Source organism: Indicator indicator, chromosome 13 (assembly GCF_027791375.1).
Source record: "Indicator indicator isolate 239-I01 chromosome 13, UM_Iind_1.1, whole genome shotgun sequence".
Lineage (NCBI taxonomy): Eukaryota > Metazoa > Chordata > Aves > Piciformes > Indicatoridae > Indicator > Indicator indicator.
Genome location: NC_072022.1, coordinates 6,163,515 through 6,186,112, shown reverse-complemented (window position 1 = coordinate 6,186,112; position 22,598 = coordinate 6,163,515).

Sequence of the window (22,598 nt, the reverse complement as noted above, 5' to 3'; positions counted from 1 at the left end):
ACAGAAAGGAACTAGACACTGTTATTATAGTACTTCAGGAGCAGCTCTACCCAACCAAGCAGTGTTGTCTTGATCTTTCTTACTTTAGAAGCTAGATCCTGAAATAACATTTAGACAGACAAGCATAGGCTCTGAAGTAGACAGGGCACTGTTAAGATTTGTGTAAAGAAAATGAACATCAGACTTATGCATGTAATATTTTTAAATGATGGGCCTCTCTGTTTCTCAAAACTTGAAGATGTTGGCCCAGTTTCCAAACTTGTTATTTTTGAATTAGGTAACTACCAAAACAGCAGCAGAAACCACCACTTTCCAAAAATGGCAGGATACTTTGAGGCATTATGATTCTCTTACATAGGAAAGACATTTTTCAGCAGTCCAAATGCACTGTTGATCTGTGCCACTTTTGCATTTCCTACCTAAATAAATAATGAGCCTGGAATAAAAGAAATAAGTTTTGGTTCCCTGGACTCATCTAGTTAGGCTGTAGTATAGAGAAAGAAAGATTAGATGATTAGACTCTTATTATTTTAAGAGTTATTAACATTTTAAACAGTAACATCAGCATGGGTCATCAGGAGCTGATTAGCTATTTTGACTCTGGCAACTGCAGAGACAGAGTAGAAAGAAACAAGCCAAAGATTGTTCCCTTCAGTTCCTTCTTTATCCAGAGGGTCTAGAGGTCTACATTCTCCTTATCTGTGTCACTTCTGTGCAAGTCTCTGCAAATTTTAAAAGGACAGGATAGGAGAGCAGTGACCTAAACTAGTTTCCTTCCTTTTAGGCTATTGGGCTAGACTGAAAACTGTCCAAACAACTTGTAAGAGATTTGTTTTCTTCCTTGGAGTTTTGAGTGGGAGGGATGACACCCATTCCACTGTGAGATCAACTAGACTTTTCATTCCCTAACAAGTCTATTTAGACTTGTCAGAAGTTGATGAGATAATTACGGCTCATTAGATGTGGAGGAGTCTATATTTAAGCTCATTTGGGGTTGAGGTGGGAAAGTTAATAACATATTTGGAAGTAGAGGAAAACAACTAAGGCTGCAGAGAATCTCTTCCTAAATTCTGTGAGCTTTGCAAGTGCTCCCTGGAGCACAATGGGAGTGCAAAAGAAGGTAAATTTTCAGCAGAAAGCTGGGAAAATTCCCCCCTTTCCAGAATTTATATGAGAAATAGTCTGTAAAGGAGATAAAGAGCATAGAACTAAGGCCAACCTCAGAAAATACAATGGCAATTCTGTTTGGATGCACTTCACACTGGGTGAAAATGAGCAGGTCTTCTCAGAAACACTGGTTATTAGAACTCTTCAGAATTACAACAGAAATCCTCCCATTCAAAATACCAGTATTCTGGTTCAGAGAAGCTTGGAGCAAATGAGAAGCTTGTATACCTCTATAACTTCACAAACATTTCATCTTATCAGTAGATAGAACGAAAGCAGTGTTTTTATATTTTACTTATAAAAGGGGTTGTGCTGAGTTTGGCCTTTTATGGTCTTTCATCTTCCATGGGAAAAAAACCCCTTTCCTTTTTAATTTCCATACCAAGCAAGTTGTCTATGGAGGCAACCACATAACTATTTGATCTTGTGTGAATGCCTGCATTGCAAGTTCTCAAACCCTTCCTGAGAGCTATGGTTGTTAAGTTTTTAGCGAAGACCTCCTTCCTCCACTCACTTACTAAACATTCACATTTAATAAGTATTATCAAAAGACAAAGTGAAAGAAAACAAAGAATGGAAAGGGATTTCACTGAATGCTAGCAAATCACCCTGTTTCTGAGTTGGTTGTGGTGGCTGAAACACAGCTCAATTCATTTAGGCAGTCAGGATGAATTTAAGAAGGCCTATGATCTTACAATCATAGAATCACAGAATTGTCAGGATTGGAAGGGACCTCAAGGATCATCTAGTTCCAGCCCTGCTGCCATGGGCAGGGACACCTCACACTAGTCAGGCTGCTGAGAGCCACATCCAAGCCTGGTCTTAAAAACCTTCAGGGATGGGGCTTCTACTACATCCCTGGGCAACCTGTTCCAGTGTCTCACCACCCTCATGGTGAAGAATTTCTTCCTAACATCCAATCTGAATCTACATATTTCTATTTTTTTTCCATTCCTCCTAGTTCTATCACTACCTGACACCCTAGAAAGTCTCTCCCCAGCTTTCATTTAGGCCCCTTTCAGATACTGAAGGCCACGATAAGGTCTCCTCAGAGCCTTCTCTCCAGACTGTCACCCCAACTCTCTCAGTCTGTCTCCATAGGAGAGGAGCTCCAGCCCTCTGACCATCCTTGTGGCCCTTCTTTGGATATGCTCCAGCACCTTCATATCTTTCTTGTAATAAGGGCTCCATCTTCATGCTTTCAGTCCTTGTGCACCTAATCCATGGTACCCATTGCACCCCCCCTCCAGGATCCTCTGCAAGACACCCTGAAGCGGCACACATTTTACCTCACTTGGCAGAATGACTTCATGCAGTGCTGCATCGATGGCACAAAGGACAAAAATCTGCAAAATTTTAACACAGAATCTGGCTTTAATTTACCCCATACTCTATTGTGTCCTTCTCAGGGTGGCTGAGTGTTATCTTCTAAGTAATTTTTGTTTCGAGATGAATCATTTCAACAGATACGTTTTATCAATCGATTTTTGAATGAGATAAGACATCCTATAAGTACAACATATGTATAGGCATTTGTGCTCCTGCTTTCCCTTGAGTACCGCACATTTAGGGGCTGCTTCTTTTTTTATCATCTCTGATTGTTTTGATGATAACTGCTGTACCACTGTATTTGATGTTGATGTCCTCAAACCGATTCATTTAAACTGGTAGAAGTCTATAAGCATAAAAAGCAATATTACTTCATGAGTAATAATGGCACTGTGTCAGGGTTATTGCATCATTTCTTGTGGAATTGTTTTTCTTAATGCACAAGTTAAGAGAGTGCCACTGTAGATGATTGCTGTTGCTTGCAGTTTTAACCCTTTACAAAAGTGTATTAATTTAAAGCTGTATAAGGAAGATTCAGAGGTTTGTAGAGAATTCTATTTCACCTTTTTTTTTTTTAATTTATTTTTACTTGTGTTCCTCTTACATACTTATTTTCCTTAAGCAAGTGAGGAAGGTATAAGTTTGCATTAGCTCACAAATCCACCATTGCACTGTAATTTCAATACACATCTCAAGTGATTAACTTAGTTTACAAGCTTGCATGAAAAGAAAAAAATCAAATTGCTACAACTATGAAATCATGCAGTTTTTGCTACTAAGTGTGTTTGGTGTACATAACAAAAAAGTACTCACACATTCAGGTTTATTTCCACTTTCTTATAAATCTGTACATTGTCAATAACACTGCGAACAGTTTCCTTAAGTGTATAAAATAGACTAAAACAAAAATGCATACTGAAGCGTGAATATTTTTCCTGAATCAATGATTTTTACTGCTGAAACATTCAGTAATGTATTTCACTTAATTGTGTATTTCTCACTCTTCCCACAAGTGTGATTCAATTGGTGTGTAAGTAAATTAAGAGCAAAATTGATGGCTTTCTGTTTTAGTTCTGAATTTCTAGTTCTGAATTTTGAGAGAAAGGCTTTTTAAAATTTATTACGTTGTTGTGTATATTCTGTAATCTGGTAGATGTATGAATTATATAGTAAGGAGCTCAGTATTTTGAAGGTGCCTTATGATATGAAAAATAGCCATCTTTTGCAATTATGGGATGTATTATCACAGTGCCAGACTCTAATCTGCTACCAATTTGTGTCAGCTTTCTGCATTAGAAAAGGACTCAAATCCTCTCTAAAAGTCGGAATCAGCTGAAGGTTTGTCTTGGCTTCAGGAGCCCACTGCAATTAGGCAGCATGTGAATGTGTGCCATATGCATTTATTGCTCTTCTAAGCATGTGTTACTTTGATGTGTTAGGTTAGAAATCTAACTCTTTTTCTTGGGCAGCCTTCCTCCTGGGTCTTTATACTGCTTAGCAGTTGAGTCCAGACTTTGAAACACAGCCTAATTTAGAGGCGGATGCTGCAGCTGCTGCTGTCATTTCAGCTGATTTTTTTTCTGCTTTGATGTCAGCTTAGAGTCTCGGTGGCTGCATCGGTCCCACAGCCGCCGCAGTTCGCCTAACGGACACCACCTCGTTTTAAGCATGTCTCTCTCTCTGCCTTTAAATCTAATCTGGGGAGCTTGACTCATTCACAGTGCACCGCTGGTTTAGTGAAATGCTGAGTTCTCACAGAATAGATCCTTCCTGATCGAGAGGAGACACTGAAATCACTTTGAGTTGCTACATTTAATGCCTGATTAAATGCTGATGATACATGAAGATGGATTTTATTTAGGTGGGTTGGGGTTTTTTTGAGAGAAGGAGGATGGGGTGCTCTGACAGTCCTGCACCATGCTTTGCATTAGCAGCTGTACACAACAAAATGAGCTTTTTCCTGTGAAAGCTGCCCTGTTCTTTTTAAAAGACCTTATATTAACCATATTTTTCCTACTGTTCCTAATAATCTCTGCAACTGTCTATGTGCAAAGATATTCCACCTCAATTCCTCTTGTACTTGGGCCATCCTTTGCTTTTTTTCTTCTGCTCTCTTTCTGTGGCTGACATGAACTCAAGGATTGCAGGAGCCTTGATCCTTTCTGATGCCTTTGCACAATGATTTGTCTCAGTGAGGTTCCCTTGCTGAGGCCAAACCCTGCCTTCAGATATGCATCCATCTTCCCACTGATTTCAGTGAGACTCACAGCCTTCTGAAGCCCCTATTTGGCTTTTAATCTTCTCTGGTTTAAAGAATATATACAGATAGCAGTTGTCTGACCCTTTTTAGTAACTGAGGTCCTTGTGTCCTCTACTGTTGTGGCTACTTTTCCTGTAGTACAATGGTGTCTATATCACACTACAAAAAGAGAAAAAAACCCTCATCCAGATATACTCCTTTAGACATTACTTCTATGTATCTATTTCGTGGTTTTATTGCTGTTGCAGATACCTTGGCAGTATTTTTCTCTGTACTAATTATATTTTCACGAAGGTGCATTGGTGTGGGGTATGATCACCATATTTTGTTAAAGCAAATTTTTTGTCAAATGAACATTTTGGGTAGGATTTGTTTTGCACATAGCACATGTTTTAAACTTTTGCAATAACAGGAGAGAGGATTTTTCCCAGTTAGCTAATATTAGTGAATGTGTGATCCACAGTGGGCTAGAAAGAAATAACTTTGATGGATCAGGAGGTTTAAAATATAGTCAAGTGAAAATATTGAATATCTGAGCTCAGAAATTGTGAATGTTCTTAATGATAATACAAAGTGATACTAAGGAAAGATGATAAAATCACAATTTTTTTTTCAAGAAAGGACAATTTTTAGAGCAGTGAATTCACTCTTAGCAGTACTGGTAAAATACTGCAGATTATTTAAACAACCCCCAAAATTCTCATGGTCTGACATCACATAATTACAGCTATGAAGGGCTTTATGCATATGTATTAAACTCTGGGAACTACACCTTTGTTTAGGAGTTTTTCATCTTTAGGTTGCTGACTCTTTTTGTAAATGTGGTCTTGACTGCAGAGCAGGTGATTTGGAATGTTTTCTGTGTAGTGACAGAAGTTCCTTGCTGCTTAGTCTGTTAAAGAGAGAATCATGTGGAAGTCAAGAAGTCCTCAATCAAAACTTTAGGAAACATGTTTCAAAAGTTAAGAAATGAAACAAAAAATCTGCTCTGCAGGTCAAAAGCCAGCGTGGTCTGATTTAATTTTAAAAAGGGATTTATCCTTTTTAACTTCACAATCAGAAGACTGTTCATACCAATGTCTGAGAAAAGGACTGTCTGTGATGCTTCTGGAAGAGCAGCTATGTTCTTAATTCCTGTAAACTCCTTCACAATGATGAGAAACTGAGCTGCTGATACATACTGTAGCTGTAAATGGGTTATATGAGGTCTGGTTGAACTGTGAGTTCTTAGGTAGATAAAACTTCCACCCTATTGTGCAGTCTGTTGCAACAAGACAGATGAAGAATAAAAACATATGGAGGGAAAACCATATTGTGCAAGTTTCTTTTGTTACACTTCAGAGCAGCTGCTTGTTTCTGATATACTTTTTCATAAAAGATACCATGAAGAGGGATGAAGGCTCCAGCACAAGATGAGCACTATGAATTTGGAGTTGTGTCAAATGATGCTCTCCTCAACAACCTGACTTGAGGACGGGGTGAATTTTTATCACACCTTGGCAATACCCAAGTGACTGAGACAGAAGATTGTGAAAATGCATTTCTGTGCTGCTGCTGAAGCTTTGGCTCTGAGCAGAGCTATGAAATGTGCTAGGAAACTTTTTTGCAGTGTCCGGTGCTCACAAATGTGTGATGCAGAGAGTGTGCCACTGAGTACCAAACAGGCAGAGGCAGTGCCCAGACCAGAAATGTATCAGTGGAATACTGATGTTAGCTCCAGAAAAACTAAACAATAAACAGCCACTGATGCATGACAAAATTTGTTAGAAAAATGACTCCAGGATTGTCTTCAGAGTCTGCTGTTTCAGTGATAATTAAATGCCTCATAATAAGTCTGGTTTCAATATTTTTAGAGCCTAACTACTTCTATTTCAGAAACATACATGATTAAGATTAAGTATGCAAGTAATGAGTTGCAGTCAAGACAATTGCTGGGAAAAATCCAAATGTTCATGTCCTGAAATCCTATATGAAATGAAATGTCTATGTTTTATTCTGCTGCAATCTCAAGGAAAATTGCCTGTATTTCATGAAACTGGAACATAAAAAACCATCAGGAATTGGTCTCAGCAAGGTGTGGAATAATTTCCATTCTTGATGATGTACCAGGAGTCACCTAGAGCCTTGAAAGATCAGCCCTAACGAGAAAAAATACGACCTTACCATATCAGGGCTTCACAACAGTCAAAATCTAGCTTGACCTTCACAGTGAAGCATGTCCCTCAGGCTAAATCCTAACAAGTCTTGCCTTCAAACCAAGGCAAAAGGCCAAAAATGCTTATCCAGGGAACAGCAATAGAGTGGGTAAATGAGTGGATCTTTTTTGGATGGCAAACATCATAGTTTGACCTCTGTGTTCTTGCTGTGCCAAGCCATCTAATCTCCAGGAGGCAGTCCTTTTTAATCTGCCAAGTGGCAAGCTGGCTCAGTACCTGTCAAGACCAGTATGCTCTGCCAGGCATTTGGATTAGGGTTTAGATGTGTGAGATGACATACCTCTCTCCTAAAGCAAGACTGATTTCAGTGAACCACAACCAGTGGTCTGAGGCTCCAAGACCCTTGGGACTCACCCTGTTTCCTAGCTGCTCACCGAGTGCAGGTGCAGCAGGTTTTCAATTTCCCAGTCTGAGTGTGTTGAAGGGTGCAGGGAGGCTATGGTCTATATAATAACAACAAAACAAAATATAAGCAACAATACGTCAGACAATATTAAGCAAAAAAATTAAAGAATCATAGTTTTTGTTAGGGATTTCTTTTTTCTTTGCTAGCCCCTAAGTACAAAAAAAGCTACCTGGAACTTATTGCAGCTAGAGATGGCTTGTTTCTGAAGAATCTTTCTTTTCCTCTGGACTTTTTTTTTTTTCTTCTATTCAAATAGTTATTTGAATGTTATGTTTCACTGAATGTGGACTTTTTTTCATGAATTAATAATAATAAAAAACCCCTGTGAGCCTGTGGAGGAAGAAAAGAAAACACATTATTATTATTATTATTATTATTATTATTATTATTATTATTATTATTATTAACTCAAATAATTGCAACCCCCCCCCAATTTATTAAAATGTGTATATGTTTTGTGTAAAATTAAAGTATATAGACTTTCTTCTTCAATGTTATTCTCCCTTGGGAGCTGGCATTGACCTGTGTATAAGAACAAGAGCCCTCTGCTTGTGAAGAATTAAATGTTTGCTTTGTCTTTATACTGGTCTGAATGAGGCATCCAGTCCCTGTTTCTCACTTTCCTTCATTTACTTTTTACTAAGGTCAGCTTCTGTGTGGTAAATAAGCAGCAAGATCATCAGTCACTTCAAAGTGCTTTCACATTCCATAGTTTGTTTATTCTGCAGTGAGCAACCGGAGAGATGATCTGGTAGAAATCAGTTACATTATAACTCATCTTTTATGCCACCTCCTTAAGAGGCCTTTGAGTAGCACATGGGCTTTCCATAAAATTCCATGTAGCAGTTGGCTGGCAAAATAACCATTCCTGCAGCATTCCTCAGTAATGCTGAAAGGTAGTTAAAGGGCTTTGTGTAAAGAATGTCTCAAACTCAGAGAACTAAAATTTCTCCCAATCAATGCTTGCTTTTCATTTGGGATAAAGACAGGTTATTTTGTATCTACACTGATGTCTTCCTGAGGAATAGCTGGTGACTTCAGATATGGTCTTGGTATGATGAAGACTTTGCTGTCTTCTGTCAATCAAAAAAGTCTGAATGATAAAATTCAGGCCAGACAACTAAAAGGTATAGGACTGCTTCCTCCTTGATGTTACACGTCACATCTGCTTTCAGTGACCCCAAAACTACGCAGCCATTGCGTTTCGCTGGTGGCGATCTTCAATCTCTTAAGCTGGTCAAGACTTTGCACATTACTAAAACAAGAAGCAATCCTGTGAAAAAGAATCCAAAGGATCCTGATTCTAGTAGGCAGAATTGCCAATATATCCCCTGAAGAATGCCATTTCTTAAAAGTAACACTCCTTGCTTGACTTTAGTCAATGAGCGTAACTTGTTATCATCTTCATAAATACAAAGAGTATTCCCTTGCTTCCTCACAAGGGTGACAAAATATTTTTCCCCTCAGACTCACAAGATGCCAGATTTTCTTGAAAGTACCATCAACATTTCCTTGTTGTTCTGACAAGTTGCTCTGTCCAACACTGCTTGTGTATTCCTTTCTGTTCCCACCTCTTGCCTGAAGCACTAGTGGTGGTCTTGCTGCATGTTTCACAGATGTTTCTTCCACTCAGCTCCTTGGTTGTTTTTCAAGTGGCTTCTTACAGCAAATGTTTCCATGTGTGTACGATCCTTCCTTTCTGCTGACACCTTTTCTTTCTATGAAAACAATCTGCTGCTGGCTTTCAGATCTAGAGAGAGACCATTCAATACCACAGATGCTGATTTTTTTAGATTCTTTGGCATTGGTACACATGGTCAGCAGGCAGTACCTCCCTCCTGTCTGTTTGTCATGACTAACAATGTTGATGTTTTGTTCTTTCAATCTTATTTCCCTCTGTTGCCCTTACACACTTTTTTTCCTTCTTTTCCTGTTACTGTCTGCTTTCTTTGTACTAGTGGCCCATATGGGATTTCTTCATTTTTCTCTACAGCTTGGACGAAAAAACCCTTGCACATTAACTGCCTTACCCCAGTAACCACAGGCAACTTGTGTGCCAACTTTTTCTTGTGCTCAGGAACTGAAGAAAAAAAAATCAGCTTTACTTTTGCTTTATACACATACACACATACAAGCAAAATTAGATTCACTTTCTGCAGCTGCTCACAGTACTGGTTACTGACTGACTGAAGAGACATGCAGAGATCAGATGCTACCATTAAGATGACTGCCTTTTTTGTTTGCATGTGATAAAAGTTAAGCTAAGGTTGTCTAGTCATTTACATTCTGAAAGGTATTCTCATTTGCCTACAATAATCCTTGCAATCAAAATTTTCCATATCCACTTACGACCGCTGTCAGCAAAAGGTGACCATAATCCAGCTTCCTTTAGCAATTTTTGATACAAAGACAAATGAAAAAAGCAAAACAAAACATCTCCTAGCCTCCTTGTGACATTATTATTGTGGACCAAATTTATCTGAAATTGCTGTAGTCTAACTGAACAAATCTGTTCTTTGCTTTCCTGAGTTCCTGAATATACTCAAGGCCTTGCAAAAAAGAATATGAAAAATAGTGCAAAGAATGCATCACTATTTTTATATAGATGCACATTTGTCCATATCTGTATTTGTAAGTATATATGTTGTTTTGTGTATGACAGCATTCACCTAAATACAGTATTCACCTAAATAATGCCTTTTCCAATGCTATCTTCCCAAAGAATTAAAACAGGTTATCCCCTTGGATTTTCTTTACTTTCCTAAAAATCCTAGGTATATTCTGAGAGAAAAATGAGAATATCTTTACTTTGCCATTTGAAGTAGATTTAGGTTTGGATAGCAGATCAGTGATGGTCCTTGACAGTCTTACCTATAAATGTAGGACAATTTTCATTCTTTTCTGATACATGTATCTCCATGGAGATGCATGAATACTTGCCAACTACATTAACAGATTTACATTTCTCACCCATTTTATTCTCTCTCCAGGATCAATTGGTTGAGCACATTTTCACACAAAAGTGTTCTCTGACTCTCTTCAAGCTCTTTTTTTTTTTGTTTTATGTGGATAATGGAAAAAATATTTTATGATTTTATGAGAAATCGCAAAAGGCAGAGTCAATTACAGGTACACACTGCATTCAAATCTGTGTCTTCAGACATACGGTCCAAAAAGGCCTAATAAGCAGGACCAAGTTGTGTGACTTAATGTAGGGTGTCTTTGCTTTATGCTGTAATATTCTTTAGGATTCATGTACATCTTCTCAGCTTCAGTGGGTGAGTAGCTAATAACTGCTTCTAAAAGGTGGTAGCATTTGGGAGGTGCAGGAATCATTCTGTCATAGCCTGAATTTTAGGGAAGTCTACATGGTGCAGAATGTTTAGATATTTATATAGGAATGTTATACTTACTACTAAATAATTACAAGGGAAAATATGCTTCTGCTTTAAATGGAGGAGAGGGAGTGACACATGATTGATGGCTGAATCAACACTTTCCTTTCTCCTTTCCCTCCTTCAAGTGTAGCATGGATGTTTCTTACATGGAAACATGTGTAGATGCAGGGGAAACACTGCCTCAAAGCTTTTCCTTTTCTGATTCTGGTTTTGTCAGTGCTGGGCCACAGTCTTCAGTGTATGGAAGACCAGTGAGTCCTGGATGGTCATGCAGTGCCCTTACTAATATATGTATTCTGATATATTAATCACTTCACATTAGGCTTAGATCTTAATTTGCCTAGAATCTCTTGAAAGTATTCAAAGCATCAGTGTCCAAATTTGAAATAGAAATGATGACCATTTCTATTCTAAGACTCTTTAGACAAAAAGTGTGTGATTTTCTCACACCTAGTTTTATTATGTATGTGTAAAAAGATACAGCTGTTATCTCTGTGATTATGCTAGCTTTTAGGAGCCTTTCAAAGAAATGTAGAAAAGTCATGCAACAAGCAGTCTTATCTAGAAAAAGCCCAGTAGTAAAGCATTGCCTAGCTTAAAGCTAGCTGTGAAACCTTGATGGATTTCTCCAGCCACAGGGTTTCCCTTGGTGCAATGAGCACAATGAGCCAGGTGGGTGATGCAAGGGATGTCGATGTGCTTTCAGAAGAGGGAAATAACAATAGCAATGAAAATAAACACAGTTTCAGCAAGGTGAAAAATGGCAATGAAAACAAACAGGGATTCACCAAAATGAACAGAACTGACAGCATATTATTTGCCGAGCCAAAGATATTTGCATCAATATATAAAATATGTAAATGCAGATCTACAAGTCTTAGGCAAACATTTGCAGCTGTGGAGAACATTAAGATTTGTGTTTTATTCGATGGGATGAGAGAACAATGTGCAGAAAATAAAACCAACTGAATTTCAAGAAGTGCCTTGGCAGCGTTCATACACTGGCAGTTATCATCATAGTGAGAGAGGGAGAAAACAGTTTGCTTTTTTTTTCTTTTTTCTTAATTTAGTTTTTTTTTTTTTTTTTTTACAGTGAGAACTGTCGTTATATAAATGCATATTTTTCTACTGGTATCTTTCAAATCAAAAATGATGTTTCACACCATATGCAGATTTGTGTTTTTATGGGTAATATAGTTTTCCTAATAACCTTTCCAAGTGAAAGATTTTGTGTGATTGGGAGAAGCAGGCTCTTTTTTCCAAAGTTGATTAGGCATCTAAACTCATCAGTCCATCTCTGAGCTGTCTACCTGATTACGTGTAGGTATATGCAATACGTTATATGAAAGCATTTTAGCTTGGATCATATTGTGGCTGTAACCAAAATGGATTTAGAGATAATGAGCTTGCATCCCTGAATACTTAGGATCGCAGTCTACTCTCTAAACTGATGATGCAGCAGCTGCATAATGCAACAATGTAATTTATTCATGTAATATGTACAATATTGCTGTAATAAAAAGCCCATTGGCGGTTCCTCTAATTCTCTGTATGAGCACCATCTTATTAGTGGCTGTGTAAGTCAGTATTTCAGCCTCTTCAAATTCTGAGTGTTTATAAATTTCAAGTCACAATATTTTAAAAAGAACCACCCCCCTCCCCCACAAAACAACCCCAACCAGTGTGAATTGTGAATCTGCTCACACTGAACCGAAGCCTGCAGCTTTTTCTGAGCATTACAATCTGTAAAAATTCAAGAAAAAAGCCCAGTGTGTCGAAGAGACTCTAGCTACTAAACTTCTTCCTTCTTTTTGCCACAAATCCATATAAATTGCATTTCCAAAAGGTGGAACAATAAAAAAAACCAAAACCAACCCAGCTATTCTGGATTTTCAGGAGAAAAGCTGGAAGTCCACTGATTTTGCCAGCTTTCATTCAGTCATGAGCATTGTTTATCATATGACTGTTTATATTCAATGTAGATTTCTCTGAAGTAAATTTTAATGGGAACATATTAACTTTCAACAGGAGCCTACGTGTGAAGGCAGTGATGAAGAGCATTACAACAGAAGGCTTGGAAATTAATCTGCCAGTTTAACCCAGTAACTGACATGCATACTAAAACACTGATGTGAATTGAAAATAAAATAACCACGCTTGACAGATATAATAGTTTAAGTGATTTCAAATTAACCACATCCCACTGACCGCAAGTGAAGAATGTGTTCATTCTCCTGCAATGAAACATGCTCTAGGGACTCATTATACAGAGTGGAGTAAGTAAAACCAGAGTGGAGTAATTGATGCTGAGGAGGAAGGAAGAGTGACAGCTATTTAATGATTCTCAAACTTATACATAAAGATATCACAAGCACTTAATATATTATTTTTCTCTCCCTCATCTAGAAATATTATAGGCTTAAATCTGTGTTGTGCAGTAATTGCAACACTTGATATAGCTGTTAAGAATAATGAATCATGACAAAGATGCATCAGGCAGTACATGAAAAGAGTGAATAACAAACAACCCTGAGTCAACATGTGTGCATGCACTACAGGTATTGTATTTCAGTAGGACAGGTAAGAGGAAGTCAGGGCTTATCTATTGTCCTAATTCATCTGCCTAAAATTACCTAAAATGGTGAGGATTTCTTAAACAGTTTGAAAATTGTGAAAACCCAATTTACCTGATTTGGGCCTTTCTGTTCATATACACTGAGGTCTTCATTTGCAGACATCTACAGAACAGAAGATGTACATGAATGCAGTGATCGCTATGCCTTGCTGTTTCACAAAGATGAGTAGCTGCATGGCCATCTTTATGCTCTATGGTAGTTTTGGTTTAACTCTCTAATCTTCTGTATCAATGTCATGACAGACAGCATGATGCCTGCAAGTTAAGAATAACTGATTAATAACTATGCAGTTAGCTGGCTGTTAGTGTTTATCAGTAGTGATACTGTGGTTGCTAGCACTAAAGGTCATAGTATCCTCTGACACAAAATCACCAGAGAGAAACACATAGAAATCCCTCCCAGAAGTCCCTCCCAATCTGAGCTATTCTTTGATTTTATATAACAAAGATGAGGATTCCAGGAGGAGCCATGGCACAGGCATTGCAAAATTTTTGGCCTATCTCCTTTTGTTGGTTAATAGTCATAGACAAACTATAAATCTTCACTGAAGTGCCACTGCCACTTAATAACTTTACCCTTTTTACTTATTTCTGCCATGTTGGCTATACACTGTACAAGGTAATCTCTTCAGAAAACACTGTGTTTAAAAGGGTGGTGATTATGTGGTATCTTATGTCTGATGGTAGAAAGAGTGAATGGTATTGGGATAGTTAAGAAAGGTTTTATCAAGCATCCACAAAAATTGCCCTGAGTGATTCCTAAGAGAGGAACAAGAAAGTGTTTGTACTGCAGGCTTGTGGTGTTCCCTGCTGTCACATCCACGAGCAGCCTGCTGAGGCTTCCTTGGCTTTAGAAAGGGTGAAGTTTGTGATCAGAGCTGAATTGATCTGTGTGAGGATGTGTCTGTGTAATTGCACAGTCAGGACTGTATAAAGGCATTTGCTTTTAAGGGCTGGGCTTCTGGATTATGGTCCAGCATATTCCAACTAATACCTCCAACTAATACCTCCAAAACTGAGTATAGATTCCTAGCTGAAATCCACTTCTGACATGAGAGTCCTCCTCTTCCTTTTCTGGCCACAACTGGGATAATGGTCAGGAATGGAGAGACAGCAGAAACCCATCTCGCATTGGTCCTTGAAGATTTTGGAACCTACCTAAGAAGGGCAATAACCAAGAGATTTAGAGAAAGTATTTACAAATTGCAGCAGGACACAGATTCCAGATGAGTAAGGCCTTGCTTTTTCCATTCTCTGATATTGCACAATGCTTGCTTGTTGCTAGGTTATTTCCTTATCCAAAGATAGCATCTCCATAATGGTATCCTCACCTTACATCAAGTTTAACACATTTTCAACAACTGATTCAGAGGGAGTAGTTCCAGTCATTTTAGGCATTGTCTATTCTGGGATATAAGCAAGCGAAATAATCCAGTGGAATGTTATTTATATATAATGGGAAGTTCATACCTTCTCTGACTTCTGTGAGTTGCCTAAAGGCATTAAACTATCATTGTAGAAGGACCAAGTCCCCCACTGGCACTTTGTTTCCCTCTCATGTTCCTAATCAGTAAAGTTAAGACAGGAATTCTCCCTTTGAAAGAATCAGTTGTTGCTGTGTTTACCTGCAAGTTGGAGATCTTTCATGGGAGTGCTTATGAGACCTGGGCATGTGTGTGCTGCTGTGAACTGGTGAAGTAATACCAGGTGGGAGACTGATTCTTCTTCAAGAACTTTCATTGTTAACAAGGAAAAAAAAGAAGGTGGCAAAGAAAGAAAACTCTGTGTATCTGGGAATTGTGCTTGTTCCTGAAGTTCCCAGAACAGACCAACTTTATGGTAGATGGTGGTTTCTTCTGCTGTTTCCTGCCTGTGATCTTCTGCAAGTTTATTGCATTAAATCTTTAACTTCTCAAGAGGCAACACAAACATATTTAAAAATATTCCTGACGGTGATAAACTTAGGCTTATGATAATCAATTTTGAGATGAAGTAGCTTTCCCAAATGTCACAAAGAGGGGAAGGTTTTATTTCCCTTTCAGAATCACAATGATTTTTTTTCCTGATTAGAGAAATCTGAAGTCATAAACCAGCAAAATAACAAAATGCAAATAATCCTTCTAAGTATCATTTAATGCATGTTGAAGAGTGTGATGTAAGTTGGTGGAAAGACTAAACTGAAGGTAGACACAGCCATGACTGCTCAGCAAGGAAAGATTGTCATAAAGATAACTTCAGACTGGTCAAACAGAAGCAACATGCGAGCAAACTCAGGCACTAGTAAATCTCTCTGCTTAAAATCTCAGTACCAGGGGGTGATTTCAGGTGTCTGTCTCCAACCTTGCTTAGCAGCCTCTCAGCAGAGGAATCAAGAAGGGAAAATAAAGACAGAGTTGATGGATTTTACTACACTTAGCAGTATCCTCACATCTTGCTCATTGTGTATTTTCAACCTTTTTGTAAAGCCTATTCATCCAGCAGTTATTTTATTATCCAGCTACGTGCCTGTCTGAGGAAGGAGGTTGAGAACACGGGTGCTGCACCTGCTGGAGAGTTTTTGGGCAAATGTCTTCATTATACATGAAGGAGACACTCATCTTCTCTATATTTGACCCAATCCTGAGTGACACCATAGAAGACTCAGTATATTTGGACATGAATACAACACTGCAAATGAAGTAGTTTATTATTAACAGCATATTATATATATATTTTTATATATATATATATATATATATATATATATATATATATAATCTTTATCTGTTCCAGTGTATGCAGGCAAAACAAATGCAATTTTAAAATTGAAATAAACCACCCCAAAACAAACCACAGCAACCCCTCCCCCTGCCTTTATTTAGGACTAAGGCTTCACTCCTGTTCCCTCTCATTATTTACCCATTCCACCAGTGCTGCACACCTTTAGGCCAAACATGAGTTGTGATAGGCTGTCATGCCGTTCCAGTATTATAGATGAAATCCTTCCAGAAGCAGCATCTGGCTTGTTTTGTAAGCTCTGCAGTCATTTGTAGTGATGGGGCTACATCTGCCCTAGGCTTTTGTCAGATGGTTTGGCTGCTTTTCTCCAGGTTTAAAAAAAAAAAAAAATTAGTTGTTGATTGTGAGGAATTCGTGCTCTGCAATATATCCTTAACTCAACAGCAATTTGTGTGTTTAAATAGACACTTTATTTAGGATTAAGGTATTTTGAAGGTTGAGCTACTAACATGTTTTGGTTAGATATGTTAGCATAAAGTATAAAATGACTTGTTTCCAGTAAATGTGTTTCCAGAAAGGTGTTGTCTTGTTAGTCCGTTCCATTTTTACTTTGGAATTTCAGTATTGTAAATGGACTTGACTATTTTGTTGAAAGCCCTAATTTAGATAATTGTTATACTTCACTTCAATATCAGCATACCAGATTGTCTTAATTGTTTAAATAGTTTACAGTCGTTTTCACTAAACATGAAGAAAACTATGCATGATACAGTATGAAGCTTGTGAAGCATGATGAAACACAATGATTCCTAGTAGTTTGTTTTAAATAGTGTTTTAAAGGTTTACAGGCAGTCAAAGGTAAAGAGTTCGAGGGTTGTGGGTCTCATGTAGCTGTGTGGAATAGAGGCCAGGAAGATTTAAATATATACCAGTACTCAGAGAAATATCCCCTACTGCATAACTATGCCTATATACTATTCTTCAAATTCCTATTACATCCTTTACTGGCTCTTTCCCCCTCATTTGTGCTAATTTTGTGCTCTGAAAAGATGTTGTTCAGATATGGGTTAAGCTATTCTTAAGTAAACAAGTATTGCCTCTAAAGACATACCTCATGTTCTTTATTCTGTCATTCTGTCTTTATTCTTTATGTCAGGTGACAAGAAGGCTATAATGAACTTAGTTGACATGCTACACTAAATAAAGAGCATTGACATGAAGTGAAACTTTGAGGAATAAACCTTGCCCATTACATGACATCCAAGGCCAGGTTGGATGGGCCTTTGAGCAACCTGATCTAGCAGATGTCCCTGCCTATGGCAGGGGGCTTGGGACTGCATGATCCTTCAGGTTCCTTCTGGTACAAACCATTCCTTCATTCTATGATTCCATGACATTTGTTCACAAGAGCTATTTATTTCTGCATAGTAGTGAAAGAAGAACAAATTAAAACAATTCAGGCTTGATTTCTGACCCATATCAAGAAAAGGGTTAATGTCACTCTCTTTACTGATTAGCATTCAGCCATATCCATTGCTGATTGAAAAGTAACGAGTGTTACGTACAATTTATTTTTTTGCAGGCAGTGACTACAAGAAGAAACCCATTTGGAAGGCTGCTTTAAACAAGTTGCAGATTGATTTTGACAGCAACTCCTTGAATTTTGCTTCTCTTCCTTCAGTATTTGGAACACTATCCAAGAGGCTACTTGAAGAAGGAAGAAAGGATTAAGTTAAAGTTTTCCACAGAGATTTTTATTATCACACAGTCTGTTTCTAGCAATTCATGATACAGAGGTGTGAGAAGCATGGCTTGGGATAGAGTGAAATAAATTTCCATAATTAGTTTGTTCAATATTTACAAATAAACTCAATTTAAGAAATCATTTGTTTGCAAGTGATTTACAATCAAAAATCAGAAGTTACAATCAGACAGAATCTGTTGAAAGACTGTCTCTAACAACCAGCTCATTCAACTGCAGTTTTAAGTGTCACAACTTCTGCAAATTCTTTTTCCTAGAGTTTCTCCAAGATTTGAATTTTACACCCATGTATGCACATTCAAACTAGGCCAAACTCATAATTGCAGTAAAATAATTTTATCAATTAAATGCGAAATTTCCCTGGATCTGAAATGTGAGTAGTTTTGAAATCTGAGATTTTGATAACTATCTCATCAGCAGCACTCATTTGGTAGTAAAAGTTTTCTTTCAGGTCTGTTTCTGAGATTGTTTGCCTTACATATTCTTTTGAAATACTTTCATTTAATACATCTAATGTCACTACATCCTGCTCTCTGCATCTGAATTATCTCTGGCTTGGCATCTCACATCAGTTCTGTATTTAAGGAAAGAAAAGCATAACAAGATTTAAAGTTTGCTTCATTTAGTTGTATGACTTTCTGCAGTGATGGCTTTGCACCACTTCAGATCACTCTGCCTTCATTTCAGTATCTTACAAACCAATGGTAAATAATGCCAGAACTCTTCTGAAGCTCCATCAGATAGCTGCCAAGAACAGCTGCTTTGGAATCAGACCAGTGAGGAGTAGATCCCAGTGTACAGGGGGCTTCCTGGAGCTTTCCTTTTGTAGTGAAATGCCAGGGGAGCAGGCATGCAGTAGGAGCTCTGAGCTCTTATGGGAGAGACTAAGCAGGTGTGAGCATTGCCAGGACAACAGCCACCACACCTATAAAAGAAGCCCTGAGAGAGTGCAGCAACCAGGTCTGGCCAGGTAAGCAGAGTGTGGGATGTCAGTTGGAGCATGGCATGGTAGTTTGTGCAGTAGTTTATGAAGAAGGGTGTGGAAGGAGGTCGCTGAAGCTTGCCCAGCTTGCCCAGGGAGTGATGCTGTCCACCTGGCAGAAGGCCATGGCATCTCTGAGCAGAATGTGCTGCCTCCCAGGTGCCAGGCTCCAGGGTGTGCTGTACTAGTGTCAGATGTCAGCAGCAAGCATGCCTGTGGGAGGTGTGTCAAGGTAGAGGAGCTCTGGGAGGAGGTAAATAGTTTAAGGACCATCAGGGAATGTGAGAGGGAGATAACACACTTGGAGTCATGCCCTGCTTTCCCTGAAAAACATTGAACAGGCAGCCAGAGCTCATGGTATGGAGAACTTCCTGTCCCTCTGCCCAACCAGGATAAAGAGACAGATCAAATATTCTGTAGGCATCTGGGAGAAGTCTCATGATTGCTTTCCCTTGTTCTTGTTGGGGACTTCAAGTTCCCTAATGTCTGCTGGAGATACATCCCAGCAAAGAGGGAACAATAGGCCCAGAGGTTCCCAGACTGTGTGGAGGACAACTTCCCGACACAGCAGGTGACAGGGAAGGCACCTTGCTGCACCTTCCCTTTGTGGACAGAGGAGGACTTGTGGGTGATGGGACAGATGTAGACTGTCTAGAGCACAGCAATCATGAAATGATAGAGCTCTTGATTGTAGAAAAAGTAAAGAGGGTCGTCAGCAGAACTGCCGCCAGTGCGACTTCCGATGGGTAGACTTTGGCCTGTTTAGGAAACTGGGTGAGAGAGAGAGAGCCTTGGGAGGTAGTCCTGAAGAGCCCAGGAGTCCAGGAAGGCTGGATGTCCTTTAAGAAGGAAGCCTTGAAGGTGCAAGGACAGTTGGTGGGGAAGAATGGCTGAATAGAGACATTTGGTTGCAACTCAGGTTGAGAATGAGAGCTTGTGGTCTTTGGAAGAAGGGACAGGTCTCTCAGAAGGACCACGAGGTGGTTGTGAGGCTATGCAGAAAGAAAATTGGGAAGGCCAAAGCCCCATTGGAAATTAAACTGGCTTCAGCTGTTAAAGATAACAAGAAATGCTTCTACACATATATTAGCAACAAAAGGAGGACTAAAGAGAAGCTCTGTCCTTTATTGATACATGGGGAAACATAGTGGTCAAGGATGAGGAATAGGCTGAGGTACTCAATACCTACTTTGCCTCAGATTTCAGTAGTAGGACCAGTTGATTGCTAGGTACCCAGCCCCTGAGCTGGAAGGTAGGAATGGGGATCAGAATGAAGCCAGATAATCCAAGAGGAGATGGTTAGCAGCCTGCTGCACTGCTTAGACATACACAAGTCTATGGGGCTGGATGGCAAACACCAAAGGATAGTGAGAGCTGGCAGAAGTGCTCACCAACACACTCTTCATCATTCATCTGCCATCCCAGCTCACCAAGGAGATCCCAGTTGACTGGAGATTGGCAAAAGTGACACTCTTCTACAAGAATGGCTGGGAGGAGGATCCAGGAAACTACAGAAGGTGAGTCAGACAGACCTGTTAGTCTAACCTCAGTGCCAGTGAAAGCCATGGAGCAGATCATCTTAAGTGCCATTATGCAGCATGTGCAAGGCAGACAGGTGAGCAACCCAGCTGATATGGGTTCATGAAGGGCAGGTCCTGCTTAGTGGGTGAGGGAAAGGCTGTGAATGTTATTTACCTGGACTTTAGTAAAGCATTTAGCACTGTCTCCAACAGCATTCTCCTGGAGAAACTAGCTGCTCAGGGCTTGGATGGGTGGATGCTTTGCTGGGTAAAAAACTGTCTCGATGGCCAGGTGGTGGTGAATGGAGTTAAATCCAGTTGGTGGTCAGTCACAAGTGGTGTTCCCCAGGGCTCAGTATTGGGGCCAGTTCTCCTTAATATCTTTATCTGTGATGAGGACAAAGGGATTGAGTGCACCCTCAGTAAGTCTGCAGATGACAGTAAGCTGGGAGACAATGCTGATCTGCTTGAGGTTAGGAAGGCTCTACAGAGGATGCTGGACAGGCTGGACTGGTGCATCGAGGTCAGTTGTATGACTTGGTAAAGTCAGATAATGGTTGGACTCAATGATCTTAAAGGTCTTTTTGAACCAAAATAGTTCTATGGTTTGTATATCACAGATGGTTTAATACTGTGTCTTCTTGAAGAGACAAACTTAACCCTACCAGCATAGGAATATCAAACAATGTTGCCATTTAAGGTTTTAGTTTTCTAAAATTAAAATGGTCTCAAGTTGTGGTCTGGAGTTGCCCAGATATTTGCTGTGTTCACATAACCAAAATAGTAATTTGTGCTTACAAATAGAACACATAAAAATATCTGTTTGTGAAGTCAAGCTTTTTCATAAGTGAACTAATGAGTTATTTTCATCAAGTAATGTTTTACTGGAGTTAAGCAGATATAAAGGGAGATAGCTGTAGAATAGGAAAGGAAATGACAGCAGAAAGTTTAGTTGGGTGGTTTTTAACTTTACAAAAGACTACTGAGATGGATGATCAGGAAGGATGAGGGAGAAAGAAAGAAAGGACTGAAAGCAGAGAAAAGCTAATGAGAACCGATATCAAAGAGCTACCCTTGTGGTAGTACCCCAGTGTTAGCAAGAGAACAATTTGGTGTTCCACTGAGGACAGTAATTTCTTAAACCCCCAGCAGGGATGGACCAAGGGAGATGGCTGATTGGGCTGTTATCACAGAGGATAAAAATCCCACAGAACAACTCTGCTCTTGCTTATATCCTAGTACTCCTTGAGTTCATTTCAGCTAAGTGCTGCTATATGGCTAGCAACAGGGAAATAGGACAGAAAGAGCCTAATGCTTAAGCAGAGCTTTTACCCTTTATTTTGCTATAAGTAAGTGGGCTATGAATGGATATCTTTGACTTTTTTGCAACTTGTTCTATGTGGTAATGAATGATGGCTGAACAGAATTTTATCTTTTTCTATGAGGAAAATGATCAGGAAAGTTGAACATAATGATTTCATGCCGTGACTATAATGCAAACACGTACTTAACCGTCATTGTCTCCTCTTCTTGTCATAACTGAAAACATCTGTATTGTGCACTGAAACATTACACTCTGCATTACAATTAGAAATGTGCTGAAGTGTTGGATTGAGTGTTTATTTATGGGCCATGAAAAGTAAGATTTTCTGCGCTTCTCATGTACAGCTAAATAGCCATAGGTAGAGTGCTGAAAATTTTGGAACCCAGCAGTCACTGTGGGAATGACTTCATTATTCACCAAAGGAGGCTTTTCCAGCAGAGCTGAGTTGCTGACAAACAATAATAAACATTACTGAAAGTTGGAAACAAGAACTCAGGCATGTTGATTTTGACTGTAAAAAATGCTCACAGGGCACGGAGGGCAAGGCGCTCTCGAAATGACAAGGTACTACAATAAAGGGATCCCCATTAGAGCTGTGCACATATATTTTCTCTATTGACACAAAAGTGTTCTGACAGGCTCAGCAAACAAGCAGCTCCTCCTAGCCATAAATGTCTTTACCTGTTGCCACAAGTTGTCTAGAAAGAGAAATGTATTTTTAATAGGCACACGAATGTCTCAATGATGAAACACACTCAGGTGGGGACACAGCAAATGTCTTGTTGGTATGGCTTCTGAGAGTTTTTGTAGCACAAAAGGTATCACTGTGTCTTTTTGCTGAAACACTTGACAGTTCATGACCATAGCACAATATTATTTCA